The sequence below is a fragment of the Notamacropus eugenii genome, chromosome X (genome assembly GCF_028372415.1).
Source record: "Notamacropus eugenii isolate mMacEug1 chromosome X, mMacEug1.pri_v2, whole genome shotgun sequence".
Classification (NCBI taxonomy): domain Eukaryota; kingdom Metazoa; phylum Chordata; class Mammalia; order Diprotodontia; family Macropodidae; genus Notamacropus; species Notamacropus eugenii.
The window spans coordinates 84,111,285-84,121,502 of record NC_092879.1 but is presented as its reverse complement, the minus strand read 5'-3'; the positions used below and the strand labels follow the sequence as shown (position 1 = coordinate 84,121,502).

General features: G+C 47.1%; 1 long non-coding RNA gene across 1 annotated transcript; it reads left to right on the top strand.

Annotated features, from left to right (window-relative positions):
* Positions 1–7,915: 7,915 nt before the first annotated feature.
* On the top strand, positions 7,916–8,913 carry LOC140516218 (uncharacterized). Its single transcript, XR_011971318.1, has 2 exons — positions 7,916–8,300; positions 8,558–8,913. It is a non-coding gene; the product is annotated as an uncharacterized lncRNA (long non-coding RNA).
* The last annotated feature ends 1,305 nt before the right edge of the window (positions 8,914–10,218 follow it).

Below are 10,218 nucleotides of genomic sequence, written 5' to 3'. Positions count from 1 at the left end.
GGACACACAGACACATAGGAGACACGCAGTCAAATAGGGACACACAGACAGATCGGGGCACACAGACAAACACATGGGGACACACAGACATATAGGAGACACATAGACAGATAAGGACACAGAGACAGATGGGGACACATGGAAAGACTCATGGGGACACAGGGAGAGATAAGAGAGATACGGACAGATGGGGACAAACAGACAGATACGAGACACATGGACAGATAGGGACACAGGAACACATGGGGAAACACGGACAGATAGACGGGGATACATAGACAGACAGATGTGCACACATAAACAGACTCATGGGCACACACAGACACATAGGAGACACATGGACAGATGGGAACACATGGACAGATAAGGATACAAAGACAGATTGGGACACATGGACAGATGGAGACACACAGACCAATGGGGACACTTGGATGGATGAGGACACCTGGACAGATATACGGGGAGTATCCAAGGGGTAATGGTGAGGGAACCCCACAGAAATGGATCTGAGGAAATTCTGGGTACTGGTAAAAGACTCCTGGGTAAGTAGGTGCATCAGTTGTGTGGCAAATTACCTTCTCAGTATGCCACACAGGAAAAGAAGATGAATCTGAAGAAAATCCCCAAACGTGGAGCTCCTGGGCAGAGCAGGGGACCCTTCCATGGACCACAGAACAGAACCCCTCAAGTCTGACAAAAGAAGGTCCTGTGACCTTCAATCTTCCCTCAGTCGTGACTGACAATAGGGTCTCAACCAGAATCCCCTGAATCAGTTTCCCAGAGAAAGAGAGTCAGGGGACACGACAAGAAAGGCCATGCAAAAGCAGGTGGTGAACCAGCAACTTCGGCATTACAAGGGGCCCTAGAAATGTCTCCACTGACTACAGGCTGTGCCAAGCCAGTCCTGCAGTCTGAAGGGAAAGCAGGAAGTGGACAAGAAGCACAGGAAATGGAGACCCAGGGAAAGAGTAGGGGAATCTTCCACAACATCCCATCCATGCCACAGGCCTTCACAGCAGGGGGGCCTGCACTGCACTCTGGGTCAGATTCCCTCACATTCACGCACCACCAGCATGCAGACCTCAGAAAGTCCAATGGAGGAAAAGCACAGCCAGAAGTAGGCCAGCCTACCTGGTCAAGGAAGGGAATGGACAGCCCAAATCCATCCAGAATTCAATCCTTCACAGAGGCGCTGAAGATGGGCTCTAGAAGACACCCCAGAAATACATCCACAGACTGCCTCTCAGCCCAGGATGGTGCCAGTGTTTCCACAAAAAGGACCAGGGTTCAATCACTGATCAGAAATTGAGACTCAGGAAAGGGAAGAGGAATCTGCTGGAAAAAATCTAAGGCCTAAAGAATGACTGGGAGTCCCACCTGAGGTGCCCATAGCAACACACGAAAATGTTTGATGAATGACAACTGGAGAGTAGACAGCTCCTTGATCAAGAGGGATCCCCAGAGCAAGGCCACAATACCCCAAATGAACTCCTCAGGAATAGAGAAGAATGTGCAGGAAGACATTCAACCCAGTAACAAATTGATGAAAAGACATAGGTCCAGATATATTTTGGATGCTGGGACACAGATGCTATGCCACAGCCTAGAAAGGGACCACAGACAAAGTGTCATGCTCACAGGAGCACAAGCAATGGGCCTCAGTGTCCTGAAAGGGAAAATACAGGAACCATCCAAGGTCCCAGTAACCACAGCAGGAGGTCCTCCAAGAGGCTCTAGTGATTGACAGATGGCGCACACAGACAGGCAGATGTTGACACAGTGACACCTGGGGAAATATGGAGAGAAAGATGGGGGATACACAGACAGATACGGGACAGGGAAAGAAGAGGCAACATGCACAGATAGTGGGCAACACGGACAGATCGGAGAGACACAGACAGACAGGGACACAGAGACTGATCAGTACATGTGGACACATGGGGACACAGAGACCTATGGGGACACACAGACTGATCAGGACACCTTTACAGTCATATGGGGAGTGGAGAAGGCGCACTGGTGAGGTTACCCCACAGACATAGACGAGAGGATATTCAGGACACTGGTAAAAGCTTCCAATGGGGGAAAAGCAGAGTCAAAAGTAGGCCAAAACACCTGCCAAGTGTATCCCACTCAAGGAAGAGAATGGACAGCCCCAATCCATCCACATTTCAATCCATCACAGTGGGGAGTCTGTGGTGGGCTATGGCAAAGGTAGCAGAAATCTATTCACAGATTCTCTGTCTACCTGAGGACAATTGCATGGTATGCATGGAAAGGAGCAGAGGCACCAGAAGGGCCTGAAATCTAGACCCAGGCAGAGAGTAGAGGAATCTTCCCCAAAATCCCATCCATGGGGCAGACCCTCACACTAGGGGTCCAGCTTTGAAACAGGGCTCAGATTAATTAAAGGGGGCCCACCAACAGTTTGCTATCCTGAGAAAGTACAATGGTGAAAAAGCACAGCTCCAAATGCGACAGAATTACCCAAAAGGAAATCTCTGGTCAAGAAAAGAGAATGGACCGCCAGAATCCACCCAGAATTCAATCAATCATGGGGTGTGCTGAGGATGGGCTCTTAGAAGACACCCCAGAAATCTATCCACAGACTGCCTATTGGCCCAGGACAGTTCCATTGTATACAAGGAAAGGAACAGTGTACACACAATGGACAGAAATCAAGGCCCAGGAAAGGGAAGATGAACCTGCAGGAATAACGTCTAAGACCTAAGGAATGATTGGTACTGCCAACTGAGGTGCCAGTGGCAACGCATTAAAATGTTCGATGAACGAGAACTGGAGAGTAGACGGCCCCTTGGTCAAGAGGGACACCAGGAACTAGGCCACAGTCTGCTGAATGAACTCCTCAGGGACAGAGGAGAAGAATGTGCAAGAAGAAATCCAACCCAGAAACAAAGCGATGAAAACAAATAGACTCAGAGAGATTTTGGATGAGGGACACTGATGCTATGCCACTGCCTAGACAGGGACCACAGGCAAAGTGTCATGCTCACAGGAACACATGCAATGCTCCTCAGTGCCCTGAAAGGGAAAATGCAGGAGCCATCCACGGTTACAGCAACCAGAGCAGGAGGCCCTCCAAGAGGCTCTACTGATTGACAGGTGGGGTCACATGGAAAGAAAGAGGGGGACACAGTAAGAGATGGAGAAACATGAAGACACAGATGCGGTATATAGGGAGAGATATGGGACACAAGGACAGATGAGGAAACAGAGACAGACAGTGAGACACATGGACAGATCTGAGACACACACAGCTGGGTACATAAAGAAAGATCTGGACACACAGATAGATGGGGACATGCAGACAGATGGGGACACATGGACAGATGGGGACACCTGAACAGATGGTGACACAGACCGATTGGAACACATGGAAAGGCACATGGGGAAACAAGGAGAGATAGGAGACACACAGACAGATATGGACAAACAGACAGAGAGGAGACACATGGACAGATGGGGACACACAGAAAGGCACATGGGGACACAAGGAGAGGTAAGAGACTCATGGACAGAACGGGACACACAGACTGATGAGGACACATGGACAGATAGATGGGGATACATGGACAGACACATGGGCACATACTGTCAGAGAGGAGATGCATGGACAGATGTGGACACATGGACAGATAAGGACACGCCATACAGATGGGACACATAGAAAGGTATATGGGGACACAAGAATTGATAGCAGACACATGGACAGATGTGGACACATGTACAGATAAGGACACACAGACACATGGGGATACATAGACTGACAAATGGGGATATACAGATAAACGAATGGGGACACACAGACACACAGATGTGGAGATAAGGACAGGCACATGGGCACACATGGACATATAGGTGACACATGGGCAGATGGGGACACACGGAAAGACAGATGGGGAGACATGGTGGTGAGGCAAATTCCCCGCTATGTATGCCATGGAACAAAGAAGATGAATCTGAAGCAAATCCCCAAACTTGGAGCTCATGGGCACAGCACGGTCCCTTCCAAGAACCGTAGAGCAGATCCCCTCAGGTCTGACAGAAGAAGTTCCTCTGACCTTCAATATTCCCCCAGTCATGACTGACAAAAGGATCTCAACCAGAATCCCCTAAATCAGCTGCACAGAGAAAGTCAAAAGACCCAACAAGAAAGCCCATGCAAAAGAGGTTGCTGAGCCAGCTACTTGGGGTATACAAGGGGCCCTAGAAATGTCTCCTCTGACTACATGGGGTATAAAGGCAATCCTTCAGTCTGAAAGGAAAGAAGTAAGTCCACCAGAAGCAATGGAAATGGAGCACCAGGGAAAGAGAAGGGGAATCTGTCATAAAATCCCATCCAAGCCATAGGCTTGCACAGCAGGGGGGCCTAGATCACATGGCATTAGATTCACTAACATCCATTCCCCAAAAGCATGCAGACCTGAGATTGTTCAATGGAGGAAAAGTACAGCCAAAAATAGGCCACAGTACCTGCCCAGTGTGTCCTTGGTCAAGGAAGGGTATGGACAGGCCAAATCAACCCAGAATTCCATGGTTCACAGTAGGGAACCTGTGGGAAGGCTGGGGCAAACACAGCAGAAATCTACCCACAGACTGTATGTTTGGCGAGGACAATTTTACACTGTACATGGAAAGGAGCAGAGGCACCAGAAGGGCCTAACATCTAGACTCAGGTAGAGAACAGAACAATCTTCTCCAAAATCCCATCCATGGATCAGGGCCTCACAGCAGGGGTCTCACCTTGACCTCCAGGGAAATTCGTTAAAGGGGAGGCACCAACAGTTTGCTGACCTGAGAAAGTACAACGGTGGAAAAGCAGAGTTGGAACAAGATGAGAACAGCCCCAAAGTAAGCCTCTGGTCAAGAAAATGGAGTAGACAGAATTCTATCACTAACAGCGGGACTGAGGATGGGCTCTAGCAGACACCCCAGAAATCTATCCACACACTGCCTATCGGCCCAGGACACTTCTAGTGTATACACGGAACGGACCACGATACCCACCATGGCCAGAAATCCACACCCAAGAAAGGGAAGAGGAATCTGCAGGAAAAAAGGCTAAGACCTAAGTAATGATGGGGACTCCCACCTGACGTGCCAGTAGTAACCCACTACAATGCTCCATGTATGGAAACTGGAGAGCAGACAGCCCCTTGGTCAAGAGGGAACCCAGAAACTGGGCTACAATCCCCCAAAGGAACTCCTCAGGGATAGAGGAGAAGAATGTGCAAGAAGAAATCCAACCCAGTAACAAACTGACAAAAAGACATAGGCCCAGAGAGATTTTGGATGCAGGGACACTGATGCTATGCCATGGCCAAGACGAGGACCACAGATGAAGTGTCATGCTCAAAGGAACACAAGCAATGGTGCTCAGTGTCCTGAAAGGGAAAATACAGGAACCATCCAAGGTCCCAGCAACCACAGCAGGAGGTCCGCCAAGAGACTCTAGAGACTGACAGGTGGGGGCACACAGACAGAAGGATGGGGACACAATGACAGGTGGAGAAACATGGAGAGACAGAAGGGGAATATATAGACGATATGGGTCACACGGACAAAAGAGGACACACAGACAGACAGTGACATGCACGGACAGATTGGAGACACACAGAGAGATGGGAACACACAGAGAAATTGGGACACATGGAAAGATGGGGACACACAGACTGATTGGGGACCAACAGACACATGGGGACACCTTCGCAGACATATGTGAATTGAACAAGGGGTACTTCAGTACTTGATGACCTGAGAAAGTACAATGGTGGAAAAGAAATGAATTCCACAGAATTCACAGAATTGAATTCTGGGACATTCTGGGTACCCGTAAAAGCCCCCTAGATCAGGAGGTGCATCAGAGGTGAGGCAAATTCCCTGCTCAGTATGACATACAACAAAAGAAGGTGAATCTGACGCAAATCCCCAAACTTGGAGCACACTGGCACAGCAGGGAACCCTTCCCTGGACCACAGAACAGAAGCCCACAAGTCTCACACAAGAAGGTCCTGTGACCTTCAATATTCCCTCAGTCATGACTGACAATAGGACTTCAACCAGAATCCTCTAAAGCCTCTAAAAGAGAGTCAGAAGATACAAGAGGAAAGGCCATGCAAAAGCAGTCAGGGAACCAGCTACTTGGGCTTTGCAAGGGAGCCTAGAAATGTCTCTATGACTCCACGTGCTCCCAAGGCAATCCTTCAGTCTGAAGGGAAAGCAGGAAGAGGACAAGAAGCACTGGAAATGGAGACCCAGGGAAAGAGAGGGGGAATCTTCCACAACATCCCATCTATGGCACAGGCTTTCACAGCAGGGGGCCTACACTGCACTCTGGGGCAGATTCCCTGACATCCATCCATAAACAGCATGCAGATCTTAGAAAGTCCAATGGAGGAAAAGCACAGTCAGAAGGAGGAGAAAGAACCTGCCAAGTGTGTCCCTGGTCAAGGAAGGGAATGGACACCATAAATGCACCCATAAGTCAACCATTCACAGTAGGGAGCCTGAATCTGGGCTGTGGCAGAGACAGCAGAAATCCACCCAGAGATTGTATATCTCCTGAGCACACTTCCAGGTTGCACATGGAAAGGAGCAGAGGCATAAGAAGGGCCTGAAATCTACAGCCAGGTAGAAAGTAGAGGAATCTTCCTCAAAATCTGGTCCATTGGTCAGGCCCACACAGCAGGGATTCAAACATGAATTCTGGCTCAGATACCTTAAAGTGGATCCACCAACAGTTTGCTGAACTGAGAACATACAATGGTGGAAAAGCACAGCTTCAAACAGATGAGAATTACCCCAAAGTATGCTCCTGGTCAAGAAAAGGGAATGGACAGCCAGAATCCACCCAGAAGTCAATCACTAACCATGGGAATGGGGGTGAGGATTGACTCTAGCAGACATGCCAGAAATCTATGCACACACGACCTCTTGACCACGAAGAGTTCTGCTGTAGATGTGGAAAGCAGAAGAGGTACCGAAATGGCCTGAAATCTGGAGCCAGGCAAAGAGAAGGGGAACCTGCAATAGAAAAGGGCAAGAGGCAAGTCATGATTCACAGCAGGGGGTCCAAGTCGAGGCTCCAGCAGCAACCTATTGTACTGATCCATGAATAATCTTGGTATGTCTAAGTCTGGTTGTGGAATTGTCTTACCGTCAATATCCTTTCGTGGTCAATGAGAAATTTTAATGTGATGTAATCATCCCTTCGTTTCTGCCCCTTCAGGTTTTATTGTTTGAATTCTACTTCATTAGGGGTGGAAGCCACCGCTCCAGCTTTCCTGAGCTTATCAATTTTGCTAGGAGCAGCACAGTAAATGTCTTCCATTGCCTCCTTTTCAATCTGTATGTGGCTTTCCCACTTAACTGTGCTGACTACTGCCACAATTTTCATAGATTTTGAGGGAGAAGGCACCTTAAACCTCATCTAGCTCCAAGCCTCTCATCTATGTCATGACCTTCCCAAAAGAAAATAAGCTTATCCTATCCCAGCAGAGCAGAAGCTGAAGGCAAGATAGCTACCTCACTTGTAAATATGTACTTCCAACCACTAACCAACCACAAGAACAGCTTGGTTGATTGATTGGCAAGGGTATACCCCATTGCAGAGTGTCATGCACGAAGAAAATTGAAGATTTTAAAGTCGGCATTGCAAGTTTTGGGAAAAAACTCAGTGTTGCCAGTAATGGTTTGCAAAAGCCAGTATGACCAATTTTGGTCAAAAAAGAAATTTACCAATTTGGTTCAAAATAGGACAGTACTACCATATTTGGTAAAAAAAAAAAAAATGTCTCTGCTGTGAGCAGTTGTTGACAAGTCAAGCATTGTTGGGTCAGCGGGTGTGTCACCACTACTGATGGGTATAAATAGAGGGCCAGAGCCCAGTGAAAACACTAACCCTGGGCCAACAAGCCTAGGAGGGAGGCCATCAACTTCCCTCCCCTAGGAAAGTGAGCAATAACCCAAAAGTCCAGAGATCATTGAAAGTTGGGTGTCAAGGTTGCACACTGGTCCTTCTAGATATTCTGAATAAAAATCTCAGTCCCTCCACAAATACTTTCAATTTGGGACTCATTGTTGTTCACTGCTCAATCTAGAATTGCTGAGTGAAAGTCTCAGTCCATCCACAAAGACTTTCAAGTTGGGACTCAGTGTTGTTCACTGCTCATTCCAGAGTTCCTGAGTGAAAGTCGCAGTCCATCCACAAAGACTTTCAAGTTGGGGAGCAAGGTTGTTCACTGGTCATTCTAGATTTTCTGAGGGAAAATCTCAGTGAGGTAAGGACCCTTGGCTCCTTCATCCTCACCCCCAAACTCTGTCACATTAGAGTCAGGTGGATCTATTCTACACATTCAAAAGAGTATGATACAAGTAGACGTGGCCTAAAGAAGTCCAACCTAATGTAGTTCTTTACGCTGCATGAATTGACCCTGGAAAATGGGGCTATGTCGATGGAGGAATATATACCTCCAGCTTTGGAAATCCTCACATTTCAAGGGGTCAGGAGGTATTTTTTAATCTCTTCATTTTGCAGCTCCCACAGCAGCAGCTGCAGCAAGAACAGGAGCAAGCCTCTCTAACCAAGATCCTTGTAAGATAAGACCTTCCTCAGCGTCAGGTTCTGTCAGACAATGTCACTCTCCTGGGGTTGCAGGAGTGCTCTGCATTACAGCATGCAAGAGAGCATGACGTCAGTGAGGAATAACATCCTGCAGCCTGTTTCCAGGAAGTTAAGGCCACCTCTCTGACGTTGATCATCCTAGATGCAATCTGCATTTTCTACATCCTAGATGCACTCTGCATCTTCTACATCCATCCTAGATGCACTCAGCCTTTTCTCTTCTTTGCATCTCTGTTGGTCACCAAATAAAGAGATTGGTTATGAAGAGACTCAAGGTTTCTCGTGTCTTTAATAATCTTTGTTTGGCAGTGGAACTGGCATATCTAAAAATCTCGGTTAACTGGTATTATTTATAAAAGTGACTCTAGATACATTCAGAGCACAAATTCAGAACCAAGCCACTCTGATGTGTGCCCATTAGGCTTCACTTAATTGGGACTAGAAATCGGGAACCAAATTATCTCTGGGACAAAATCACCTCTGCAGAGAAAATGGTCTCTTTGAGAAAATGGTCTAGAGTCCATGATAATTAGTCAAAAGAGACCTCATGTCACAAAGAAGGAGGAATAAGGAACATGCAACAGAATGGTTTAAAACTCAGTCAAGATTTCCTAGAAATCACACCACTTTAGAAAAAATATTGTTATTCTATAGATCAAGTAGAACGAACGAAGGATCATGCCGCCAGCTTTTTCCACAGCAAGATTCAGTTGGCAGAAAGTAAGGAACTTCAAGGCAATGAAGAATGCCCTGCTGTGCAAGGTTCTAAAGTGGGGGAGGGTGTGGCAGCATTTAGTGGAAGGTCCAAGTGGTGCCAGTAGGTGTGTGTCAGATGTTGGTTACATACACATCAGCCAAACTAAAGACAGCAGGTAGGCCACCAGGTTGTTTGTCCACAACAAATCATGATTGGACACAGGGAAGGAACAGAGGCTCGTTAAAGGACTGACTTGAAGGAGGGCACTGAGAAAATGCAGTTAGGAAAATGGAAATATCTGTGATATATTAGTATAGGGGGCTCCCAACATACAAGCTCCCTTCATTACCGCAGACCCCATCTCCCATCGTTAGTCCCTACAACACAACGGTTGTCCCAGGGTAAGGGTTCTATCCTTACTCCGTCACTTATATGCTATTTGGGTCATCCTTGATTATCTGTGTCTCAGACAACATCCTAGGACTTATCAAGGAGAGTTCCACACACAAACTTCAGAACCTGGAGCGCATCACAGGTTATCGACATATGCATCCATGAAAGCTGGGGCACAGTTTGGGAAGCCAAGGCCAGACCCATCCCCAAGGCAGTGTAGCTACAAATCCTCATACTGAGGAGACTGGATCTTTCTCACACTGATAATTAAAATTAACCCTTTCTTTGGAAATAAAAGTACTGACTTTCATTAGCAGACATTTCTAAAGAGGTAACACTAGTGATAAGAACTCAAAAGGATTTCAGAACAAATAATTTGTGCAGGTTCATGTTGTAACCTACAACTTTGCCAAAGCTGTTTAAGTTTTCAAGTAGTTTTTTACTTCAATCTCTGGGATTCTCTAAGTATATAACCATTTCATCT